Below are 26,173 nucleotides of genomic sequence, written 5' to 3' on the forward strand. Positions count from 1 at the left end.
TCTGCTCTGCTTGCTGGCTGATATTTTCCGTTCTCAGATATGAGCATGTACCTCCCCAGTAGTAAGAGAAAAATAAGAAATGAAGCCATAGAGAAGCATACAGCATCTATCCAGCCATCACCCCTCCCCTGACCTGGGGCTGCTCCCAGCACCCAGAGGCCCTGCTCTCCGGCCACCCCTCTTCTGCACGCTGAGTGGCTGTCACTAAACGCGGATCTGATTTTGTCTGTCTTCTGCTTTCATGTTCTCCACGGCCCCCACTTGGTGGTAGACAGACCTCTCATGGACCATCCCTCCTCTACCCTCCCCCAGCCCAGGCTCTGACTGGGACATTCCAGACCCCTCTGCCCCCGGCCTTTGAGCACAGGGCTGGAGCTGCTTTCCTGCCCTTGCACTCGCCCCCTCTGTCCTCAGCAACCAGCTCCTGATCCTGCAGGTCTCAGTCAAGGCCTCCCGATCCCGTCATCCAGCACGTGCAACCCAACCCAGACCTCTCACCTGCTCCCACACACCCACTGCCCACGCCTGCCACAGGCCGGCACCAGAGGAGCCAGCCACGGGATGCCTGTGAGTTAGCAACAGATTCCACCAATGCGTTCGCCTGAACCCCGCCAGGTCAGGCCCTGCTGGGAGACCCCTCCAGTCTCTGAGGCCCTGCATCACGGAGCTCTTACTCCACCGAGAAAACTGCTCGCTCGGCTGTCCTGACGACCTGCACCTTGATTGCTCTGCTCTGTCTCCAATATTTGTTTTCCTCCCACCACACCCCTCAAGGGCTGGGTGTTGCCTATAATAACTTAAAAAATAAACCTTAAAACGTTGGTTCATCGAAGGACACTATCAAGAAAGTGAAAAGACAACTGACAGAATGGAAGAAAATATTTGCCAAATAAATGAAGAGCAAGTCGCGAGTCACATGGTGACCGCTGTACAGTGACTCCGCTAAGGCCGTTCACCCAGGACAATGAAACATTTTCTCAGACGAGTGTGTGTCAAACAGTGGTCACCCCAGGGAGGTGAGAGGGGCCGGGCCGGGGAGCCGAGGACCACCGAGGTGATTTCCTTGGACTGCTACAATTTTTACAAATAGAATGTATTTGTAGAAAAACAAATCAAAACCAGGGAAATATAAATAAGAGTAGGAAGTCAGGGCTGTGGGGGAAAGAAGCAGGAACATAAAAACCCAGGCTGCGAGGCTCTACGCAACTATCAGAGCTGAAGCTCAGGTCTGCTCTGAGCTCCTGGCGCCCGGGGAGTGTGGAGATGAGCCTGGTTATTCCTGGTTGTCGGAGAGGCGGGAGCTGCTGGTTCAGAGCGTCTTCGTGTGGCTGGTTTTAGCTTCTAACTAAGCTGAGACTGAGCACCACAAGCTCAGCCTCTTGGTGCCTGCAGTGCCCACAGGGGGCTGGGCACCCACTGGCGCACCAGCATGTCTGCCTGCCGGGGTTCTTGTTCCGGCATTAAGAAGGGTTCAGCAATCTGGAGAAGGGGCTGTGTGTAACAAATAAGAGTCCAGAGATGAAGCATAATTTTGAAAGGCATTTGGGGGTCAGAGGAGCCTAGTTAAAGAAACTAAGATCTCCTCAGTCTCAGGACCCCATGCTTTTTATTAACACAAATTGTCCTGGGGTGAGGTGGAGATATACATTTCAAAGGGTCAGGGTTTCCTATACAGAGTCCATTGTCAGAATCGGGGAATTAGCCTATGGCTGTTCAGGTGTTTGGCCAGTAGGAGGCAATAACATGTAGATTAAGATGCCCTGAGCTGTCTGGCAGCAAACAATCAATTTAATGCATCCTTTTCAGGTTTGGGGAAATGCCCTCACCACTCCAGATGACTCAGCCCTGCTGTCATGCTGGAATTGGCTTCCAGCATCTGTCAAGAATTAATACCATCCTGGCCAGTGTAGACGACTTAAGGGGGGGTGGGGGGCGGGCAAAGCCACCTGTGGGCGGACACAGCTCCAAAATGTTGTGACTTGCTGTTGGCTAAGGTTAGGTTGCATCACTCAGATCCTGTCCCCAGAGGTGTAACTCTGACCCCATGGTCCAATCCACACCCAAGGTCACAGGCTAGGCGAACAGTCTGCAGTGTGTCTCCTTCCAGCCCTCCACACCATCCATGGGAAGTCTTAGAAACCCCATGTAACCTCCTTAAGCAGGGTTTGGGATCACGCATTCCATGTCAGTGGTGCAAGCGCAGGGAGGTGTGGACGAAATGGGCCACACGCTGACCTGACAAGCTCAGGGAAGGCCTGCGTGGCAGCCTAGCAGACTCAGAGACCTAAAATAACCACAAAGGATGGTCTGAAATTAAACTTTAACTAAAAGCAGTTATGGTGGGCAGTTATGTCCTAAGCCAGTATCTTCACTGACAAGATCAACTTTGATCCTTGCTGAGCCCATTTGCCTTTTTGCCTCTAAGATAACATTCCCTTGAAATGTCTGGGTGACTTGTAACTTCCCTTTTACTGGAGCCCCTGGGGCATAACCAAATGTTCTGGGCGCCAGGGCAGATACTACAAATTCCTTCATCATCATGTTAATTGATCCTGCACCCACCTAAGTATGTGTCCATCATTTTACTTTTTATCCTATCACAGAGGTTTCCCCGCTTCACTTAATCCCACCTCCTTAAATCTGTCACCAGTGAATTTCATGTATAAATACGGATGTAACCCTGCCATTCTCCCGAGCATTATCTCAATTCGTTGAGGTTCTGCTTCCCGGCATATGTCGACAGTTTGGCTCAAATAAACTCACAAAAATTCTTTACAGGTTTCAATGGTTTTTTACGTTAACAGAGGTGAAGCAGCGTCCCCCACGCCGCACAGCTGCTGGCGCCGGTGAGGGCGGTAAACCCAGCGTCCTGACTTGTGCTCCTGCCCCTTCGGTCCTACATACGAGGTTCTGCTCTAAACGAAGCTGTGGTTTCTCAGCAAAGCCCTAAAAATCCTCTGCCCACGTGTGTGTGTGTTTCCCTCCCACTCGTCACATGGCAGCGGAGCGCGCATTCCAGTTAGCGAGGGGAACCGACTTTTGGGAAGGACAGTGTCACGGACCCCGATCACAGCTCACTGCTTATTTTCACCCGGTTCCCATGGCAAATGGGTTTGAGGTGATCTTCAAACGGTGTGTGAAGAAGAAAAAATAAAGCAAGTAAATGGGGAGAGGAGAGATGAAAGTTTAAGGGGAAGCAAGACAGTCCCCACATAAAACCAAGCACTAGGGAGTGATAAGTGGCCACAGATGTGACCCGGAGCTTCCTGGCGGCCAAAGCAACGCGGGAAACGGTCGGCCTCACGGTGCTCAGATCCCACGAGAAACAAACAAGCTGACAGCCCAGCACGGCTTTCCTGGCTTTGACATCTGCCAGCAATGTCACTTGCTGTTTCGAATAAGGATGGTCTCAGGAGAGGAGGGACAGTGTCCGGGCAACATCCCAAGACAGTGAGCTCTGGGGCTCCTTTGTGGTTTTTTTGTTTTTTTAAAAATATATTTTATTGATTTTTTACAGAGAGGAAGGGAGAGGGATAGAGAGTCAGAAACATCGATGAGAGAGAAACATCGACCAGCTGCCTCCTGCACACTTCCCACTGGGGATGTGCCCGCAACCAAGGTACATGCCCTTGACCGGAATTGAACCTGGTACCCTTCAGTCCACAGGCCGACGCTCCATCCACTGAGCCAAACCGGTCAGGGCCTGGGGCTCCTTTGAATAGCGTCCTCAGAGCGCCCGGCTGGCATCCCACCGGAATGGAACTCAGTCACCTCGCCCACCAGGGTGGGTGGGTCTGGGCAATGCTGGTCTGTCATTGCCAAGATGTGGGAGGACGGACCGGCTCAGAGATGGATGCAGAAGTTCATCCCCACGGGAGGCCCAGGCGCCGCTGACAGACCGCCCTCGGCATTCCCACCCCTCCCTGGAGGAGGAGCCTGGGAGGAGGGCAGCGTGCATTTGGATGAGAAGCTTCTATTGCAGCGGTTCTCAACCTGTGGGTCGCAACCCCTTTGGGGGTCGAACAACCCTTTCACAGGGGTCAAGACCATCGGAAAACACATACATAATGACATATTGTTTTTGTGATGAATCACTATGCTTTAATTATGTTCAATTTGTAACAATGCAATTGGGGGTCACCACAACATGAGGAACTGTATTAAAGGGTTGCGGCATTAGGAAGGTTGAGAACCACTGTTCTATTGTGTTTCTTTTTTTAAAAAAAAAAGGTCTTAGGTCATGATGCTGTGTCTTGTGTCTGGGCAGGTGTCTGTCACGGTGACTGACCCTGGGGAACGTCGGGCCGTGCGGGCCGGGCCGCCGGGAGTGGTGCCGAGCGGGGGCTGGGAGTCCAGCAGACCTGGGAGTGACCCAGCACGGCCACGGTGGCTGGGCAGGTTGCATCCCACTTGGAGCTCGAATGTCTTCCTCTGTAGAATGCAGACCGATAGCAAGCATTCCTGCTGTGCGGTTTGGCCGGAGGCGCAGAGAGAGCAGGTAACCAGCAGCGGCAAGGCCCAGAGAGACAGGGCTTCTCACACAGACAGAGCACAGGTGTGTCTGGGGGAGGGAGTCTGGCTCGTGCCCCGGGGGGACATGCTCTCCCCAACCTGGCCTCGCTCAGTCCTGTGCTTCAGGCCTCCTGGCCCTGCAGGAACCTCGGCTCAGACCCACAGGCTTTTCAGAGGCCACCGCCCAGACTGACCAGCCTGGGGAGGAATTTCGATTGAAGTTCATTAACATTTTTCTTGAGGATCTGCTTTGAGAGTAGAGGAATGTTCTCTGATAAGATGAAAGGAGTCCCTGGATGAGCTGAGTCCCTTGCTCTGAGAAATCCCTGGCCAGTCCCTGCTCCCCACTTCAGGCCCAAGACCTGGGGGCCATTGGCTCAGGCCCCCCAAGAGTCGTCCCCGTGGTGCCTCTGTGAGCTGGGGAGGCAGCACACGTTTGTTCAGCGTTGATACTCCTGCTCACAGCTAGCCTGCTGCCTAACACTGGGGGCACTGACGAGGGTCCCTGCCCTCAGAGTTAGCACCGACTTTCCGGGTCACAGGGGAGGAAAGGCGCATGCCCGCTGGCCAGGACTCACGCCCAGGTGGATCTGTACCCCTGTGCGCAGGTGCGGCCGGGCCTGGCGCTCACACAGTAGTGCTGGCTGCTGTGAGGGTCCTATTGGCAGGAGTGGGTCACGGCCATTGCACGGGTGAGCTGGGACTGGCGCCCCACCCTGCCAGCACGCAGGCCCTCTGTCTCGCTGCCGCTGTCCAGCACTGAATCCTTTCATGTGGCAACCACTGCCTTACGTGGCCATTTCCACGGCAGTTAAATTGCATCAACTTTAAAATTCAGTTCCCCACTCACACCAGCTACATTTCCAGTGCTCTGCAGCCACCTCTGGATAGTGCAGATGTCGACCATGCCCCTCATTCTAGAAAAGGCCTGTGGGCAGCGCTGGCTAGAATTGAACCCTTACCACTTGCTGCAGGAGGCTGGGGGACAGTGGGCTTGGTGGCCGAGGTACTGGGAATGGTTGGAGGGTGACACCCACAGCCAGGTGTGTCCACAGCTGGGGGCTGTTGCGTCCTGAGTGCATCTGGAGCTCTCCAGGCTGCCTCTGCGCTCCTGCCCTCAGCCAGCACATCCCCTAGGCCCTGTGCTTGCCCTCCTGCCCTCAGGTCAGAGTTGAGCAACCGGTTCCAGGAGGTCAGCAGTTTCCAGCCAAGGGCCTGGGCTGGGCCTCCTGTTTGCAGGCTCACCGGCCCCTGAGGCCCCATGGCAGCTGAGCCTCCCCCTCTAGAGGCAGTTGGATGGCCCGCCCGCTGGACCATCCTCACATCTGGGACCCTCCTGACTCTTCCCAACTACAGACGGGCAGCTCATAACCAGGACAGTGGCCCTCCCTGCCTGGTCAGATAGCACCAGCTTTTGCCTGTGTGAGAGCCTGGCAGAACCCCCTGCTTCCGTAAAGGCCTTTACCTTCTGGGCATGTGTGTGTGTGCGTGTGTGCATGTGTGCACATTGGGTTCACATGTGTGTGGGCATGTGTGCCTGTGTGTGGGCTGAGGCTGTGGGGCCAGGGACACCCTCCCCTGCCTCCCCAGGGTGAACTGACGGTGGGCGAAGGGCATAGGCAGCTTTGGGACTTGAAAGGCTCCAGCATATGAGAGCTCACCCTGGCCCAGGTCCAGCCCGGCCACTTACTGTGGCTTCGCTTCCTCCTCTGTAGACTGGGGACAGCCAAGCCGCCTACCACCAGTGCCACAGGGCCTGGCACATGGCACCTGCCCAGTCACTCTCAGCTGGTGTTGCCTTTTAGGCAGTAAACACAGCGAGACACCTTCTGTTATCGAACTCCCCCTGGCAGCGGAGCCTCTGAGCCCCTCCCACGGTACCTCCTGAACGCCGGTGCCCGTGCCCGCAGAGGTGACAGTGTTACTCCTGTGGGCGGGCGGCGCTGGGGCCCGGAGGTCACTGCGTGTGCACAGCCTGGATGTGTGATCCGCCCTCGGCACCCCCGGCCCCCAGGAAGCCTCGGGCTGCGTGGGAGGAGGCCCCAGAGCTGTCCTCAGAGGAAGGTTCAAACCCGTGGGGATGTGAGCTTGTTTGAGCCAAACCGAGGACAGTCGCTGGGAAGCAAAATCTCAACAGATTGAGGAAAAGTTCTGGAGAAGGGCAGTTTTGCCCCTTATTTTATACATTCCAATCAGAGGAGGAGGCGCAAGGGGTTACGTGAACTCTGTTGGTGATAGATTAGGGAGGCAGGAGAAAGCAAGGCAGAGAGAACTCTGGGATTCAATAAACCAGTGGTTCTCCACCTTCCTAACGCTGCGGCCCTTTAATACAGTTCCTCATGCTGTGGTGACCCCGAATTTCATTGTTACAAATTGAACATAATTAAAGCATAGTGATTAATCACAGAAACAATATGTAATTATATATGTGTTTTTTCTGATGGTCTTAGGCGACCCCTGTGAAAGGGTCGTTCAACCCCAAAGGGGTCGCGACCCACAGGTTGAGAACCGCTGCAATAAACAGTAAAATGATAAACACATACTTGTTTTATATTGGTGGGTACAGGATAGCTAACCGTCAACAACTAACACGATAACAATGACAATGAAGGGACCTGTGGTCTCTGCTCTGGGGAGGCTGTGCTTTGAGGGCCCTGGAAAAGAGGAAATTACGTTGACATTCCAAAGGCATGTTATCAGGTATGTTATCCCAGATGCAAAACTAGTTAGCAGACAGGCTCAGGTAAGGTGAAGACTGGCCTTTGTCAGGGAGCAGTGCCAGCCTAGGGCATGATGCCCGCCATGACCTCTTGCAGTTGGGAAGTTTTCATTCAGACCGTCCTCTGCGGTGACTTCAGTCTCTGAGTCTGTAAGGCCTCACGCAGCCCTCCCTCAGCTTGTCAGGTTAGCAGGTGGCTCCTTCTTGTCCACAGCAAAGAAACCTGAGTGGCGATCGCCAGGGACGCAGACTGGAGGTGGGGGCGCTCAGGGTCCTTTTTCATGTCTGTGACACCATAGAGCGCCTACTGTGTACCAGCTCCTGCTCCCCCCAGGGTGGAGGGAAGGGTGAGATTGCTAGCGACTGCCCGGCCGCCACTGAGCAGGGAAGGCGGTGGGACTGGCCAGACAGTCCTGCGCACGAGGGGCTTCCCCGCACGGACACGGGTCCCGCCTGTGGGGGAAGAGGGCGGAGCAGCAGGGGCCCCGGCCAGGCAGCGGCACCTGTGGGACTTTAGGGCCCCAGAATCTGCTCTCTGAAAAGCTCCCTACCTCCTGACCCAGGCCCCAAATTCCAGTGCTGGAAAAGGTGGGGATGCCGCCTGTCTCTATAAAAGGCAGCTATCTGACAGGGTTGGAGCCACCACCAGCTGGCAGTGCCTTGGGGCAGCTGGCCCCCCTGTTAGCTGAGAGATGGACCCCGAGAGGGTCAGAGACCAGGTGGACGCCATAGGGGAGAAAACGGGGGTAGCAGCAGAGGGGAGCTGGTCCAGGAGGGGCCCCAGGAGATGAGCCCCAGGGGACAGCCACTTGGCCTCCTGCAGAGCCCGCTCACGCCCCAGGCAGTGGAGGTGGGCCCCTGAGCACAATGGCCTCATTCTCAGGTTGTTATGACTAAAACACGGAAAAATGAGGGGAGACAATAGACGTTTGTTTTGGCAACTTGACTTTCAGCTTCAGCAAAGGGAAGGCCAAGGGTTTTCCCCAGCATTTTGTTCCCCTGGGCCTTGGGTGTGGTGGGCTGTCTGGGGGGGGGGGGGGGGAGAGTTGGAGGGGGGTGGGAATGAGCCGGGGCCAAGTGGGACTGATTGGTGCACAGGAAAGGGGGAAGTCACATGGCCACTTGTTTTCCCTACAAGACTCCGCGTGACCGGGTAGGTAATTTTTATGTTTTAACTGCACTGCCTGGTGGACCGAAATACTGCTTTGGCTTATCCCTTTGTTTTGGTTTGGTTTGGGTCTCTGTGGTTCCTGGTGTCGGAACACGGTCTGGCCCGGCTCTGCCATGGCGGTGTGCTGTGGCTCGGCAGCGCCCGCCCTGTCCGGCCTCTCTCGCCTGTGTGCAGCCAGGCCAGGTGGCCACCTCGGTGGCTGCGGCAGCATCCTGAGGGCACCTCGGGTGCCTGCTAGCTCCGCCCGCCCACACCGGGACCGAGGTTCTCACCTGAAATGCCCTCTCCCCACCCCTGGCCTTCAGTTAGATGAACACATTTCCCAAGGCTCAGGGGCTGCCCTCCCTTCCCCAGGGAGCGGGCCGTCCTCCATCCCTGCAACGCCACTGCCGGCTCGGCCTCTGCAAACAGCCGAGGAGAGGGCTCAGGTCTGGCCTGTTTCCTCCCGCTGGAGGGCCTCTCCCAGCAGTGGTCCCTTCACCTGAAGACCAGGGGACTTGTCACCAGGAAGCAGTGTGAGCCCACAGGTGTGAATGTCGCTCCCGTGAGCATCCCCTGCCTCTCACTGCCCCAGGGGCCTGCTCTGTCCTACACTGGGAGTGGATGGGGGGGCGGGGGTGGTACTGGGGCAGCACCCAGCTCCTCATGGCTGGGCCCAGTGCCTTCTCCAGAGGCTGCAGGCGCCAGGCCCTGCACACATTTCGGGAGGCACCCACTCCCAGTTCCTGCACAGACCCGTCAAGTGTCTGCCCCTAGTCCCGCCCTCCACTGGGACCAGAACAAGGAGATGTGGCCTTCGGCCATGGTCATTCACTCTGCTCTGTCCCTGGAGGAGTGGAGTTTTCCCCAGGGACGTGGGGGCAGGCGCCTGAGCCCCTCCCTCCCTCTGCTCACCCGCCCCTCAGTTGGACTGGCGGGCCTCTGCGGGCAGGCGATATCGTCCTGCTCTCCACTTCCCTGGTGGAGCCTGGGGCACAGCCTGCAGGCAGGAAACAGGTGCAGCAATGCATGGACAAACACACTCAGCTACTCTTGTATCCATTCGCTCATCCATCTGCTCACCCAGAGCCCATGCAGAAATGCCCTACTGTGTGCCAAGCATTGTGCCAGGCACCGGGGGCCCACAGAGAGAAGGCAGGGCCCCGAACCCTCACAGTGAATGTGTGTGTGCACGTGTGCATGTTTCTGTGTCTTGGCCTACCTTCCACCCTGCCCCCAAGAAAGGTGACCTGACGGTCAGTGGCCCTGATGGTCAGACACCAGCAGGGAACCCACTAGGAAGTAGGTTCAGAGGTGGAAACTGAGGCCCAGGCACCGAACAACTTCCCCAAGTCACACAGCTACCCGGTGGCCAGGCAGGATTCATACCCACAGTAAATCCCAGGCTATGGTTGCTAGTGGCTGTCAGTGTGGGGGTGGGCTGAGCAGCATTTGGAATCGGACGGCTCTGTGTTCAAAGCCCAACTCTAGCACTTGTTACCTGAAGAACTTCAAGGGGGCCTCTCTGAGCCTCGGTTTCCTCACCGATCAGATGGGGCTGAGATGTGGCCTCCCAGGAAGGCTGTGAGGACTAGTGACCTGACGGGTCAGGGGTGCCAGCTCAGGCCTGGACCATGGCACATGGGCATCGAGCTATGCTGGTGGAGCAGGAGCCCAGCTGGGGGCTTCACTGAGTGAGCTGACTTTTTCTCACACAGTGGGCAGCCCGGAGGCGGGCAGACAAGGCCAACACCATGACCCCGGCACCGTGACCCCGGCACCGTGACCCTGGCACAGAGACCCCAGCACAGGGACCCAGACTGCTGCACTCTTCCTCGCTGTCCCTCAGCATGCAGCTGTCTCCCTCCCACCCCAGGACGGCTGCCCCACCTCCAGGCCTGGCATGGGCTCCTGGACAAGGGGAGAGGCTAAGGACTGAATGTGTGTGCCAGCCGGCACTATCCTTATGTAGGAAAACAAGAGCTTACCAGATGCCCCTGCCTCCCAGCACACTCCACTTACCACTGGCCAGACTAGGCTCACTTGGTCAGGCGTGGGGCAGGGTGTCTGGGAAACAGAGAATGCCCCAAACAAGTCCATGTCTGACGGTGAGGAAGCAGGAGAGTGGCCTGGGGCCGCCAAGGTCCTGACCGCCCAGACACTTGGTCAGTGTGGCCCCTTCCTCTCCCTGTCCCCATGGCTCCTTTCCCCCACCCGGCTGACCAATTTCTCCCCTGGCCGGAGCCTGGTTATTATGCACACCTGTATCCAGACAATCAGTGGGTCTGCACTGTCTGTCACTACTCGAGCCAATTAAGCAGAGACGGGGTTGAATCATATATGAGTGATGCCGGCAGCATGGGAGAGCAGCAGGTCACCCACAAAAATCTGCTCTGCACCCCACCATAAGCCAGCTGCTTATATTGGGTGGAAGGACAAAGATTACATGGGGAAGCAGCCAAAGGGTGTGCCAAATGGGCAGTTAACAGGTAATGGGGGCTGGAGATTTGCAAAGGCCTGCAGGTATGCAAAGGCTGGGGGTCTCCAAAGGGCTGGCTGCTCTGGTTTCTGCAACAGGTTGCTAACCTTTCCATGATAACAGGCAGCTCCCTGAGGGGGAGGATGGGCTGCACTTCCAGGTGAGCTCCCAGGTCCTGAGTGCAGCTGCCAGCCAGGTTAGAATGTGCCTTCTTTAATCAGAACAAAACATTCACAGTTAACAGAGCAGGATTAATATTTCTTACAATTCTAGCTGGTCCCCAATATTCTATCTCTGCCCCTATCACACCCAGACTTGGCCATCTCAGTTGGTCTTGATTTTCATTCAGAAAGTGCCTGCTTTCCCAGAACCCACATGCGTGGAAAACCCAAAAGGCCAGGACCCCTTTCCTTTCGTGAGGATGTTCCAGTGATTACATAATTGTTTGACTTCAGAAATGCCCGAGCATCCCCAGGCGCTGGAATCCCAGGTGCCTTTATCTCCTGACACTTCTGTCCACAGGTACTGTATTTTTCCATGTATAACATGCTATTTTTTTCTAAAACCCTTAGACTGAAAAATCGAGGGGTATCTTATATACAGAAGTCAGCTGAGGAGGGAGCCGCACAGGTGCGTAGCTCTCCATACCTTGTCAAACAGGCTTCCTCCAATCACAAGCCTTATTGGTACTGACGTCAGCTGATGCCGTAATTGCAGGTGGAGGTGGAGCGTGTGCAGATACATGGGGACTGGAACGTTCTGAGCCCATAAAGATGTCAAAAAATAAAAAGATAAATACCGGTAAGCGATTGTCTTACTCTGCAAAATTCAAACTGAAGGTAATCAGCTATGCAAAGAGCATGGAAATACAGCTGCAGAGAGACAATCTGGGCCTCCTCCCAGTGAGTGTGTGATCAGACCGTGGAGAAAACAGGAAGAACAACTCCTTAAGATGCCAAAAGAGGAGAAGGCCTTGAGAGGAAAACCAGCAAAATGTTTAAAATATTGATTTCTTAATTTTGGGTTGGGAAAGTGGGGACCATCTTATATATGGGGGCATCTTCTACACGGAAAAATACAGTAAGTCTTTTTTATCTCAGCACTGGAGAAGCTTGAGGAACCTCTGAGTGACTGAGAAAGCGTCGATGGGGTCGTCAATCACGGACATCCCTGGGCGAGAAGGCCTCTGGGCTCCTCAGCAGGCCCTGTCGCGGTCACTGTGTAAAGTTTGTCCCCCCCACGTCCCGCATGGTTCAGGGTTCAGGATCTGGAAGAGGAGCCGCACACAAATGAAAGAGAAGAGACAAGAGATAATTTGGAAATATTGGGGGGCCAGGTGGGTAAGTCCAACTCAAGGGGAAGAACCTCCACTGGTGCTCAGGCCTCGCCAACCTTTTATTGGTTTGGGATATACCCATAGCCCTTAGGCAGGCAATTTCCAGTAACAGGCAGACTTGCCCTTTAGCAAGGATTTACATAATAATAAATGGGGAAGTTGCTTCAGCTACCAGTGTCTGGACTAACGTGGGTGCACAGCTCTGACGTTTGCTAGGGCTTCAAGGATCACCAGCCTTCCGGGTTCCTTGCCCACACCTCTCTGCTAGTGAAGACAATGGGCAGCTTCCCACAGTCAGGATCTCTGCCGCGGCGCTGAGTGCTGCAGAGGAGGGCTGGGCTTCAGAGGCACCAGGCTGCCTCCAGCCCTTCCGCCCAGCTCCAGATGGGCTGTTTTGGAAAAAAAAAACTGAGGCTCAGAGAGGTGGACACACCTTTTCACAACTATTTGGTTAGAAAATTGTGGCGCCAGGATTCAAACCCTCATCAGGCAACACAATGCCCCTCTTTCCACTACCCAAAAAAGCTCCCAGGCATCTGCATTGACCCTACCATCAGACAGATGGAGAAACTAGGTTGCCTGCCTGCCACTGGAGCCCTGACTGGGTTGGACTTGTTATGCCCAGATTTCAAGATCCCCAAGGAAACCACACCAGGGAACCAGCCAGTCCGATGCAAAAGCAGAGGGTCTCCTATACAAGCTCGCTTGGTCCCCCCCTTGCCTCCATTACTGGGTGCAAGAGAGAGCCCCGAATTCCAAGAGAACAAAGAATTTATAGGGCTTGGGGTCGGGGGTTGGGGCAGGGTGCAGCTAGGGTCTGGTTACACAAAGACAGGGGGGGTGGCCAGCATACTTTTGGCCTTGGGCTAGTTTCCCCCGCTTTCCCATTGGCCGAGATAAGGGCAGGCTGAGTAACTTATACACCCTGCGGCTTCCATCAGTCCTGCTCTGTCCTTTCAGACTGAACCTGCAATCAAGGTACTTGCCCTTGACCAGGAATCAAACCTGCGACCGTCTGATCTGCGGGCCAATGTTCTAAGCACTGAGAAAACCAGCCAGAGCTATACTGATTGATTTTTATTGTTAAACTAGAGGCCCAGTGCACAAAATTTGTGCACTTGGGGGGGGTCCCTCAGCCTGGCCTGTGCCCTCTCACAGTCCGGGAGCCCTTGGGGGATGTCTGACTGATGGCTTAGGTCCGCTCCTGGCAGTTGGACATCCTTATTGCTGCCACAGAGGTGGGAGAGGCTCCCACCACCACCGCTGCACTTGCCAGCCATGAGCCTGGCTTCTAGCTGAGTGGCGCTCCCCCTGTGGGAGTACACTGACCACCAGGTGGCAGCTCCTGCATTGAGCGTCTGCCCCCCGGTGGTCAGTGCACGTCATAGCGACTGGTCGTCTCTCTGCCCCCTGGTGGTCAGTGTACATCATAGAGAGCAGTTGAGCAGCCTTAGCATATCATTAGCATATTATGCTTTGATTGGTTGAACGGATGACCAGACGACTGGACACTTAGCATATTAGGCTTTTATTATATAGGATCAAACTTGGGGTAAACCATGCTTGTATTATCTGTTATATAGACAGATTCACTTTGCTAAGCGTTTGTTTAAAGTTTTGCATATGTATTTATGAGGGATATTGTTCTCTAACTTTCTTTCATTGTGATGTCTGTTATCTTTTTTTTATATCAGTACTAGAGGCCCAGCGTACAAAATTTATGCACTGTGGGGGGGAGGGGTGTCTCTCAGCCTGGCCTGTACCCTCTTGCAGCCCGGGACCCCTCACTCCTTACTGTCTGCTCACTGCTCCTTACCACTTGGCTTGCTGCTCCTTTGTGCTGCCACGGAGGTGGGAGAAGTTCCTGCCACTGCCGCTGCTGCTGCGCTCACCAGCCGTGAGCCTGGCTTCTGTCTGAGCGGCGCTGTGGGTGCACACTGACCACCAGGGGGGAGCTCCTGCGTTGAGCGTCTGCTCCCTGGTGGTCAGTGTGCATCATAGTGACCGGTCATTCTCGTCGTTCCACCTTAATGGTCCTTAGGTTTTTATTATATAGACTAGAGGCCCGGTGCACAAAAATTTGTGCACTCGGCGGGGAGGGAGGGTCCGTCAGCCCTGCCTGTGCCCTCTCGCAGTCTGGGACCCCTCGGGAGATAACGACCTGCTGGCTTAGGCCTGCTCCCGGGTGGCAGAGGGCAGGCCCAATCCCTAGGTGCAGCCCCTGGTCAGGCTCAGAGCAGGGCTGATTGGGGAGTTGGGGCACCGCCCCCTGTCATGCACAGAGCAGGGTGGATGGGGAGGTTGCGATGCCACCCTCAGTCATGCTCAGGGTAGGGCCGATTGGGGGGTTGGGGTGCTGCCCCCTGTCATTCACAGAGCAGGGCCCATCAGGGGGGTTGGGGCTCCGTACCCTGTCACTCACAAAGCAGGGCAGATCAGGGGGTTAGGGCACCACACCCTGTCACACTCAGGGCAGGGCCGCTGGGGAGGTTATGGCTCTACCCTGTCACACACAGAGCAGGGTCCGTGGGGGCGGTTGGGGCGTCGCCCTCTATCACCCACAGAGCAGGGCCGATCAGGGGGTTGGGGTGCCACTACTGTCACACTCAGGGCAGGGCGGATGGGGAGGTTATGGGTCTACCCTGACACACACAGAGCAGGGCCAATCAGGGGGTTGGGGCACCGCACCCTGTCACACACAGAGCTGCAGGGTGATCAGGGGGTTGGGGAGCTCCCCCCTATCAGGCACAGAGCAGGGCTGATCAGGGGGTTGGGGTGCCTTCCCCTGTCACGAACAGAGCAGGGCAGAGAGGGAGGTTGTGGTCCCGGCCCCTGTCACACACAGAGCCGCAGGGTGATCAGGGGGTTTGGGCGCTGCCCCCTGTCACGCTGATCCCAGTGCCGGGAGGCATATTACCCTTTTACTATATAGGATAGAGGCCTGGTGCACGGGTGGGGGCCGGCTGGTTTTCCCTGAAGGGTGTCCTGGATCAGGGTCAGGGTCCCCACTGGGGTGCCTGGCATGCCTGGATGAGGGGATGATGGCTGTTTGCAGCTGGTCACACACCCTTCAGGGTGGGGGTCCCCACTGGGGTGCCTGGCCAGTCTGGGTGAGGGGCTGAGGGCTGTTTTCAGGCTGGCGGGTGACTGAAGTTCCCAACCGCTCCTTTTTTTCTTTTTTTATTCTGGGCCAGCTTTAGCTCTGAGGCTTGGCTCTAGCTCTTAGGCCTCCACTGCTGAAAGCAGGTATCTGGTTTGTTTGGGTTCTATAATTGAAACACTGTTTCAACTCTAGCTCTGAGATCCCAGCTGGCTGAAAGCAGGTTTCTGGGGTTTTGTTTAGCTTCTATATTTGTAACAATGTTTCAAACTGCAAGCTCAGAGGCCGGCAAGGCAGGCGGGGAACGTTGGAGTCCTCCGTCACAGAAGCAAGCAAGCCTCATGTTCGCTTCAAGCTGCCTGGCTGCCGGCCACCATCTTGGCTGGCAGTTAATTTGCATATCACGCTGATTAGCCAATGGGAAGGGTAGTGGAGGTATGGCTAATTACCATGTTAATCTTTTATTAGATAGGATAATGCTGGCCTCATAGAATTAATCACTTTTGAGAAATAGCATGTGAAGTGGTATCATTTCTTTCTTAAGTGTCTGATGGAATTCACCAGTGAAACCATCCATTAGCCTGGAGTTTGTTTTTGTTTGTTTGTTTGTTGTTATTTATTCGTTTCTTTTTTGAAAGGTCTTCAACCTAAAATTCAAATTATTTTATGTAGTTGAGGCTATTCTGTTTATTTATTCCTTCTTCGGTGAGATTTGGTCATGTGTGTCTTTCAAGCAATTTCTCCAATCTATCTAGGTCAGTGGTCGGCAAACTCATTAGTCAACAGAGCCAAATATCAACAGGACAACGATTAAAATTCCTTTTGAGAGCCAAATTTTTAAAACTTAAACTATATTGGTAGGTACATTGTTATTAACTTAATTAGGGTACTTCTAAGGCTTAGGAAGAGCTACACTCAAGGGGCCAAAGAGCCGCATGTGGCTCACAAGCCGCAGTTTCCCGACCACGAATTAGACCATTGCCACGCCCTGTGAGCAGAAACAAGTTCCTGCCTAGGCTCCCAGGTGCGTCTTCGAAGAATGGAAAGGGACTGGCCGTGCTGACCTCGGGTGGTTGCTGTGAGACCATCAGATGACGCTGGTACTGAGCACGGGGTAGTTTTATCCTCACTCTACAGGCTCAGGAGAGGGAAGGCCATCCACACTAAGGAAGTTCCGAGGACGTCCAGCTGGAAAGCGCAGCGCCCACGCACCTGCCATGTTCCCTCTCCATCTAACCCACAGGAGGCTAGGAGTGATTTTACCACGTGTCCTAGCGGCTCAGCTATGCTTTGTCTTCTGCATGTCCCTGTTCACCAATAGTGAAAGCCTGGCCTGAGAAGGACAAGCTGGCAAGGAAGTGAGGCGTGGCAGAGAGCACTCCCTCTTGGCCACTCCTCCTTTCTCTTCATCTGCGCTGACCTGACATCAGAGCAGAATGACTAGAACCAAGAAAGGATCATAAACCATAAGCAAATGAGGAGAACAAATGAGTGGGTGAATGAATGAATGACAATTAGTCTCGACATTGCAAGATTGCCCATAGTCCAAGCCCCTGGTGCTGTTGACTGTGGCCTGGCATAGGGGCAGCTTCCATTGTTATGGACCCTGCAGGGAACTTTCTCTCCTGCTCCTCAGGTAGCTGACTGCTCTGTGACACATGGGACAGTTCCCGTGTCAGAAATTATAACCAACCATAAAGCATGTTTTAAATCCAAGCAATAACCACCTCTGTTGGATATCCATGCTAAGAAGGAAAGTGCTTGCCAGGGACCCAGTCCTGTCGCCTGCCCAGCTCCTGTGAAGTCCTCTGGCTTTGTCGCGCACTGAGACTAAAGGAATGACTCAGATTCCCATCTCGTGCCTAGAACTGGCAGCGCTGAAAGATTCAAGTCCTCCCTCTTGAGCCCGCTGTGCCAAACTGAAATCAGCCATTTCCCGCCTTCCACTGGGGAAATCTAAAACCATGCCCTTCACCTGCCGCATGCAGAGGTTTTCTTTTTGCCCTGAATCAGGGGCATGGAAATCCGAAGGTAGGAAAGAATCGCCTCTGTCTTCAGTAACAGCTCCCACGGGGTTCCATCACTGCCCCTGCCCACACTTCACCCTCTGCAAGGCCTGCGACCCGTGGGTGCCCCACGGCACCACAGGCCCGACAAGCCCAGGCTCCGCCAGGCGTCTCCCTCCGCTCTGCTTCACTCTTTAAAGATTTCATTCCATTTTGTTTACTTTTATGGTTGTTTGAAAATGACCATTAAAAACTGGTTTAAAATGTTTTTAATTCAAACAATACTGCTTCCAGGAAGCCTTCCTTGACTTCTCTAGCCCGCTTACGTGTCCTCTCCCTCCTCTAGGTTGTTTAGGAATCAGACGCACCTTGGTTCAAATCCTAACTCCTTTACTTGCTCCATGACCTTGGGCAAGTCTCTAAGCCCCAGATTCCACTTTTATAAAACTAGGTTTAGAATAACACCTACCTCCTAAAAGTTTTGTAAAAAATAAATGAGATAATGCATCTAGGGCACTTAGCCTTTAGCAATCCCTTCTTCCCTGCCCGCCCCCCCCCTCCCCCCCACACACACCCCACACCCAGACGGCTGCAGCAGGAGGCATTTGGTGGGATCTACAGCAGAGTGGGGGACAGCATTCCTGCCCCCAGGGGAGTCCTGTTGGGGGATGATTACTTGCACACCTGCAACAGTTGGTACCACACAAAGGCAAATGTGTGTGTTGAGTGCAAACATCAGAAACCCAACTCTGGCTGCCGGGAAGCCGGGAAGCGACAGGGAGGACAGGGTGCAGAATGAGCAGGAGCCAAGGGAGGCCGGAGCAGAAAGCACAGCCAAGTCCCACCCAGGCCTCTGGGCAGGGCCCACCCCCACCGGCCTGAGGGGACTGCGGCTGCCCCCTGTGCACGCTGCCCTGCCCGGTGAAGCGGAGTTTGACTCTCCCTTTGCATGATGTCACCACTGGGGATTCTGAGTGCTCTTGGCCAAGCTGGGCCCCATTTGCCCAGGAACTGGGTGAGAACGTCTGCCCCTTCGCTTCCACAGTGGGGGGCTTATCTGCTGCCAGCACTCACATAAAGGCGGCAAGTGTGCTGGGCAGTCCCCTCCGCACCCCATAACAAATACCCCCTCAGTGCTAAGAGCTAAAAAGAGTGGATTACATGGTGTCTAGAAGCGCAGAGAAGGGCCCGCAGTGAGGGCTGGGAGAACTCAAGAGAGCTTCGTGGAAGAGGAGGTCTTGACCTTGGCCTTTAAGCACAGAGACCTCAGCTGCCCTGCGGGTGGTCCTCCGAGAGCTACCAGTGCCCGCGCTGCCTCAGCGTCACGATCGCCCCGGCCACTGTGCTGAGAGCTAGGCCTGCACACCCTCCCGCCCGCCAGCCTTGCAGGCCAGCTTCACTGGCTCCACTTCACCGACGAGGAAACTGAGGCCGACGGCCTGATCTGGGAAGCCAGTGTGGGAACCCAGGCGAGGCCACCATGACGCCCACACGCCTTGCCCTGGCCAGATGCTCCCCCAGGACTGGAGAAGCAGAAACCCTGCATTTCACTCCTGCTGGTGGTTTTCCCAGGAATTTTTATATCCTTCCTGCCAACCTATGGCTCCCCTCAAGTAGCTCAGGACACCAGCTTTCAAGGATGGGAGTCTGCCCGGGTCAGCTCTCCGCCCCGATCCAGCCAGTAGCTGCCTGTCCCTGTGACCCTGCTGTGGGGTGGGGCCACCGGGGGAAGGGATCCCACGAAGCTGTGTCCGTCCACGTGCTGCGAGCCCTCACCGAGCCCTTCTCCGGAACCAAGTGGTCGAAAGTGCAGAGGGAACGTTTGTCTGGGAAAACATGGGCATTGATTACTCTGGCAACTGTGCCTGGCAGACACCGGAGGCGGTTTGGTCTGGGGTTTGGGTGGGTGTGACTCGGATGCCGAAGCCCTGTTACTCATCATCCTTGCTCCGCTGGGCCCTGGGCCGCCCGAGGCCCGAGGGAATGGCCAAGGGCAGGTGCGGTCCCGCCGGCCCTCTCCTCCTGGAGTGACCAGAGTTCTGCACTGCTGGGCACGGGGCTGGTCTGACACACCTGTGAAGATGGAGATGGGGACCTGGCCACTCGGCTGGAGATGAGGGTGAGGGGGTGTCCTTCTCTATACTGAGGCACACACACCTGAGAACTTTCTAGAGAGTTCTGTGTTCATGCTCCATTTTCTGGTCATCCACACATCACTCAGATCCTCTCTAGCACACGCACACACGCGTGTGTGCACACACACAGAGAGACTCTACACATACGTATGGGGCTTTTCACCATTGCTACCACCTCAGTGGTCTGGGAGTCAGGTGACCTCAAGCAGGTCCTGGTTCAGCCACCAGTGCACGACCTGTCACCTCCCCTCTCTTGCTCAGTTCCCCACCTGTATGTTCCGCCACTTGGCACCATGTCAGCTCCCCGGACCTCACCTGCCTCCTGCTCCAGCTGCCTCTGCCTCTGCCTCTGCCTCTGCGGAGACAGCTCCGTGTTCTTGCCCATCCAGCACACCTGGCCTGGGGGCCACGTGGTCGGAACCTGAAAGGGCGGGAGTCGGGAGCAGAGGATAAATTCTCCTCCCTCGTCCTCCGGGCTGAGTTTGGGAGCTAGGGCCAGGGCCTGCCGGCAGTCTCACTGACCAGTGGCTGTCCCTTCCCGCTGCACTCCCCTCCGTAGCTGGCATTGGGCTGAGCTCCCTAAGGCCCCTGGCTGCACCCAGGTCGAGACAGCAGGTGTGAGAACTTCTCAGCCTCTGCTGTGGCACAGGAAAGGGATTCCTTCAAGAAGCAATGCCAAGGTCTGGGCCTTGCTCCCCTCATGCCCGGTTTGCACCCCTGCCTCCATCACTGGCTGGGTCGCCGATTCTGGCTGGCCTCCATTCCTTCCCGGTAAACGGGGAACCTGGCGGAACTGCTCCGAGGGCCAGTGGCTGGGAGCAGAGCCCCGGGGAGTGTCCAGCTGCCCCTCAGGAGGCTCTGCCGAATTGCCTGGCGGGCATCGTGGCAGAGGAAGCACATCACCGAGGCCCACACGCTCTCCAACCTCGTCACCTCCTCCACCAGCCCCAGGACCCAGCGCCCGCAGGCGGGACACTGCGCACCCTGGGAGTGAGCCCAGAGCCGGGCCAAGGTTCTGCGGGCGCCCAAGATCAACATGCCGCCGGCTTCCTGGTTGAGGTCATGCACGTACAATGTGTCCCCTCTTTTGGAAAGAAGCCCCAGGACCCAGCCCCAGCCTTAGGCAGCTCTTGTCACCCCCTGCCCTCGGTCTCCCTCAGCAGCCTGGGACAAAGGGGTGGGTGTGGAGGCCCTGTCTAAGGCAGCAGCGTGAGAAGCCAGAGAACTGCCCCAGCGCCTCCGCTGCGTGCCCCCCCTCCACCCCCAGCTTCTAACCTGGGGTCACGTGACCCTGGGGACTTGGCTCTGACGGGTCCTGACAGCATCCCCGTTCCTCTGTGGCTGCTCTGCAGGTCCAGGCAGGGCTGGGAGGGTGACAGCTGCGGCCAGGGAGAAGCAGGGACTGGGGCTCACTCCAGGGGAGGCCGGTGTGCGCCAGTCACCCACCCGCAGGGCTCCATTGACCAGGCAGGTGCCCGGTCGCTGCAGTCCTGCTCAGCCTACACAGTTAGTTGGCCCCAGCCCTTGTGGCCCTCCCCCTGGCTGCTCAGCACTCAGAATCACACATCCTGTGGGGCTTTGAGGGTGGAGCCTGTCTACCGCGTCTCCGAGGGCACCCTCCTCTTTCCACAGCAGAGCCAAGCGCACGCCTTCCCCCCTGACAGGTCTCCAGTGTGCTGGTTCCAGAACATAATTCACATTAGGTTGATCCTTTGCTCAAAATCCTTTTGTGGTTCCCAGGCTTTCAGAACAAAGTCCTCCAAGACCCCTTGTCTGCCCAGCAACCCTGTGGCCTCCTTGCCTTCCTGTGCCTACTCCGCAGGCTGCCCCAGGGGCCACCCCTGCCCTCTTGCCAGGGACCTCGGCACAGCCTGTTCTCACTGGGACGCTCTTCTCTTCGTTGACAGAGGATCACCTGCTCATCTTTCAAGACTCAGGCTTCCTCCTCAGGAAACCCAGCATGCCCCCAGGCTGGGCCAAGTGTCTTCCTCCGACCCTGCAGGCCTTCGGGTCCTCCCATCAGCTGCTCGTGTTCTGATTCCATCTATTGGTTGAGTTCTTTGAAGACAGTCTCAATGTCTCCTTCACCTCCTGTAGGTTTAGCAAAGTCCCACAACACAGTCAAAAAGTATTTATGGGATGGATGGATGGATGGATGGATGGATGAAGGAATGAATGTGGGAATGGGGATGGGTGAATGGATGGATGGATGGGTGGATGGATGGATGGGTGGATGGATGGATGGATAGATGGATGAATGAATGGATGGGGAATGGATGGATGGATGGATGGATGGATGAAGGAATGGATGTGGGAATGGATGGGGGAATGGGGATGGGTGGATGGATGGGTGGGTGGATGGGTGGATGGGTGGATGGGTGGATGGGTGGATGGATGGATGGATGGATGGGGGAATGGATGGGGGAATGGATGGATGGGGGAATGAATGGGGGAATGGATGAGTGAAGGATGGATACCTGTAAGCAAAAAAAAAAAAAAAAAAAAAAATCCCAAATTTCCTAACCTCCTCCACAATCAATTAAAATTCTGAAAAGCATTAGGTGTAACTGAGTGGAGAGATTCCCACCAGAGGGAGACTTTGTCCTTGGGGTGGCTGATTTATTCCCTTTATTTATGAAGTCGGCATTTGCCGCAGCCTCCTGTGGGCCCAAAGGAGAAGCCCGTCAGCGCAAGCCCAGGGCCCGCTCACAGAAGCGGTGCAACCGCAGAACAGACTAGACACACCGGGAGCAGCTCGCAGAGCAGCTGCAGAGTGCCAGGGGCGGGGGCGGCAGGGCGGGTCAGAGAGGACCACCTCGGAGCTGCTCTGTCCTGTGAAACTTGACTCCAAGCTCCACATCCCAGGAGATGAGACGGACAGGAACATGACCCAAAACTCCATGGCTGACCAGCCTGGCTCTGCTATTCACCTGAATCTAAACCTTAACCTGAGCCCGGAGGCCAAATCTGACCCTGACCTGAATCTGGACCTGAACCTTCACCAGGTCTGATCTGAACCCTCAATCTTTATCCACACGGAGGGCTCGAGAACCCTCGTGTGACAAATCACCAAGCTGGACTCGGAGACCCCGAGGGAAAGGTTGGCAAAGGCAAAGCAGATTCAAAAAGCAGCTCCATGAAGACCCACGAGCAGCTCTCACTGCAGCCCCGGGCCTGTGCGAACTTGGGGTCTGGAAGAGACACATCCCTCCAGCACCTTCGAAACAGTCTGAGGGTCCCCGAGGCACCTGGGGTCAGTTAACGTGCCTGGGAGCAGCAGACAGGAGCAGCTGCACCCCTGTCCTCCAGGTGCGGCTCCCCACCTTGTAAGCCTGGCTGTCTGCCCCTCTCCTCCACCCCAGCTGATGGTCCTCAGCTGCACTGGACCTCCTGCAAGTGCCAGGTCCTGCGCTGGGCACTCAGGGCTGAAGTGCATGGGACTTTCCCCCAGGACCCCAGTGCCAGCGAGGAGGCAAGGTGTCCTCCCTCATTCACTCAGCAGGCACTGCTTCCCAAGCTCACGGGGTGCGCGCCCACAGTCCCCGGAGGTCTGCCTCTCAGGGGGCACACATGTGCAACCTCAGGCCGCTGCACGGGCTTCTACTGAGCAGGGCTGGACTTGAAGGAAACACGCCCAGTCTATGATTGACACCTTCTCCCACTCCAGGCCTGTGATTGACACCTTCTCCCACTCCCAGCTGTGATTGACACCTTCTCCCACTCCAGGCCTGTGATTGACACCTTCTCCCACTCCCGGCCTGTGATTGACACCTTCTCCCACTCCCGGCGTGTGATTGACACCTTCTCCCATTCCCGGCCTGTGATTCACACCTTCTCCCACTCCCAATCTGTGATTGACACCTTCTCCCACTCCAGGCCTGTGATTGACACCTTCTCCCACTCCAGGCCTGTGATTGACACCTTCTCCCACTCCAGGCCTGTGATTGACACCTTCTCCCACTCCAGGGCTGTGATTGACACCTTCTCCCACTCCAGGCCTGTGATTGACACCTTCTCCCACTCCCAACTGTGATCGACACCTCCCACTCCCAGCTGTGATTGACACCTTCTCCCACTCCAGGCCTGTGATTGACACCTTCTCCCACTCCAGGCCTGTGATTGACACCTTCTCCCACTCCCAGTCTGTGATTGACACCTTCTCCCACTCCAGACCTGTGATTGACACCTTCTCCCACTCCCAGCTGTGACTGACACCTTCTCCCACTCCAGGCCTGTGATTGACACCTTCTCCCACTCCCAGCTGTGATTGACACCTTCTCCCACTCCCAATCTGTGATTGACACCTTCTCCCACTCCAGGCCTGTGATTGACACCTTCTCCCACTCCAGGCCTGTGATTGACACCTTCTCCCACTCCAGGCCTGTGATTGACACCTTCTCCCACTCCAGGCCTGTGATTGACACCTTCTCCCACTCCCAATCTGTGATTGACACCTTCTCCCACTCCCAGCCTGTGATTGACACCTTCTCCCACTCCCAATCTGTGATTGACACCTTCTCCCACTCCAGGCCTGTGATTGACACCTTCTCCCACTCCCAGCCTGTGATTGACACCTTCTCCCACTCCCGGCCTGTAATTGACACCTTCTCCCACTCCCAATCTGTGATTGACACCTTCTCCCACTCCCAGCCTGTGATTGACACCTTCTCCCACTCCCAATCTGTGATTGACACCTTCTACCACTCCCAATCTGTGATTGACACCTTCTCCCACTCCAGGCCTGTGATTGACACCTTCTCCCACTCCCAGCTGTGATTGACACCTTCTCCCACTCCAGGCCTGTGATTGACACCTTCTCCCACTCCCAATCTGTGATTGACACCTTCTCCCACTCCAGGCCTGTGATTGACACCTTCTCCCACTCCAGGCCTGTGATTGACACCTTCTCCCACTCCCAGCTGTGATTGACACCTTCTCCCACTCCCAATCTGTGATTGACACCTTCTCCCACTCCCAGCCTGTGATTGACACCTTCTCCCACTCCCAATCTGTGATTGACACCTTCTCCCACTCCAGGCCTGTGATTGACACCTTCTCCCACTCCCGGCCTGTGATTGACACCTTCTCCCACTCCAGGCCTGTGATTGACACCTTCTCCCACTCCAGGCCTGTGATTGACACCTTCTCCCACTCCAGGCCTGTGATTGACACCTTCTCCCACTCCCAACTGTGATTGACACCTCCCACTCCCAGCTGTGATTGACACCTTCTCCCACTCCAGGCCTGTGATTGACACCTTCTCCCACTCCAGGCCTGTGATTGACACCTTCTCCCACTCCAGGCCTGTGATTGACACCTTCTCCCACTCCAGGGCTGTGATTGACACCTTCTCCCACTCCAGGCCTGTGATTGACACCTTCTCCCACTCCCAATCTGTGATTGACACCTTCTCCCACTCCCAGCCTGTGATTGACACCTTCTCCCACTCCCAATCTGTGATTGACACCTTCTCCCACTCCAGGCCTGTGATTGACACCTTCTCCCACTCCCAGCCTGTGATTGACACCTTCTCCCACTCCCGGCCTGTAATTGACACCTTCTCCCACTCCCAATCTGTGATTGACACCTTCTCCCACTCCCAGCCTGTGATTGACACCTTCTCCCACTCCCAATCTGTGATTGACACCTTCTCCCACTCCCAATCTGTGATTGACACCTTCTCCCACTCCAGGCCTGTGATTGACACCTTCTCCCACTCCCAGCTGTGATTGACACCTTCTCCCACTCCAGGCCTGTGATTGACACCTTCTCCCACTCCCAATCTGTGATTGACACCTTCTCCCACTCCAGGCCTGTGATTGACACCTTCTCCCACTCCAGGCCTGTGATTGACACCTTTTCCCACTCCCAGCTGTGATTGACACCTTCTCCCACTCCCAATCTGTGATTGACACCTTCTCCCACTCCAGGCCTGTGATTGACACCTTCTCCCACTCCCAGCCTGTGATTGACACCTTCTCCCACTCCAGGCCTGTGATTGACACCTTCTCCCACTCCAGGCCTGTGATTGACACCTTCTCCCACTCCAGGCCTGTGATTGACACCTTCTCCCACTCCCAACTGTGATTGACACCTCCCACTCCCAGCTGTGATTGACACCTTCTCCCACTCCAGGCCTGTGATTGACACCTTCTCCCACTCCAGGCCTGTGATTGACACCTTCTCCCACTCCCAGTCTGTGATTGACACCTTCTCCCACTCCAGACCTGTGATTGACACCTTCTCCCACTCCCAGCTGTGACTGACACCTTCTCCCACTCCAGGCCTGTGATTGACACCTTCTCCCACTCCCAGCTGTGATTGACACCTTCTCCCACTCCCAATCTGTGATTGACACCTTCTCCCACTCCAGGCCTGTGATTGACACCTTCTCCCACTCCAGGCCTGTGATTGACACCTTCTCCCACTCCCGGCCTGTGATTGACACCTTCTCCCACTCCCAATCTGTGATTGACACCTTCTCCCACTCCCAGCCTGTGATTCACACCTTCTCCCACTCCCAATCTGTGATTGACACCTTCTCCCACTCCCAGCTGTGATTGACACCTTCTCCCACTCCAGGCCTGTGATTGACACCTTCTCCCACTCCCAATCTGTGATTGACACCTTCTCCCACTCCCAATCTGTGATTGACACCTTCTCCCACTCCCAGCCAGTGATTGACACCTTCTCCCACTCCCAATCTGTGATTGACACCTTCTCCCACTCCCAATCT

This window comes from Myotis daubentonii, chromosome 7 (assembly GCF_963259705.1).
Source record: "Myotis daubentonii chromosome 7, mMyoDau2.1, whole genome shotgun sequence".
NCBI classification, from domain to species: Eukaryota; Metazoa; Chordata; class Mammalia; order Chiroptera; family Vespertilionidae; genus Myotis; species Myotis daubentonii.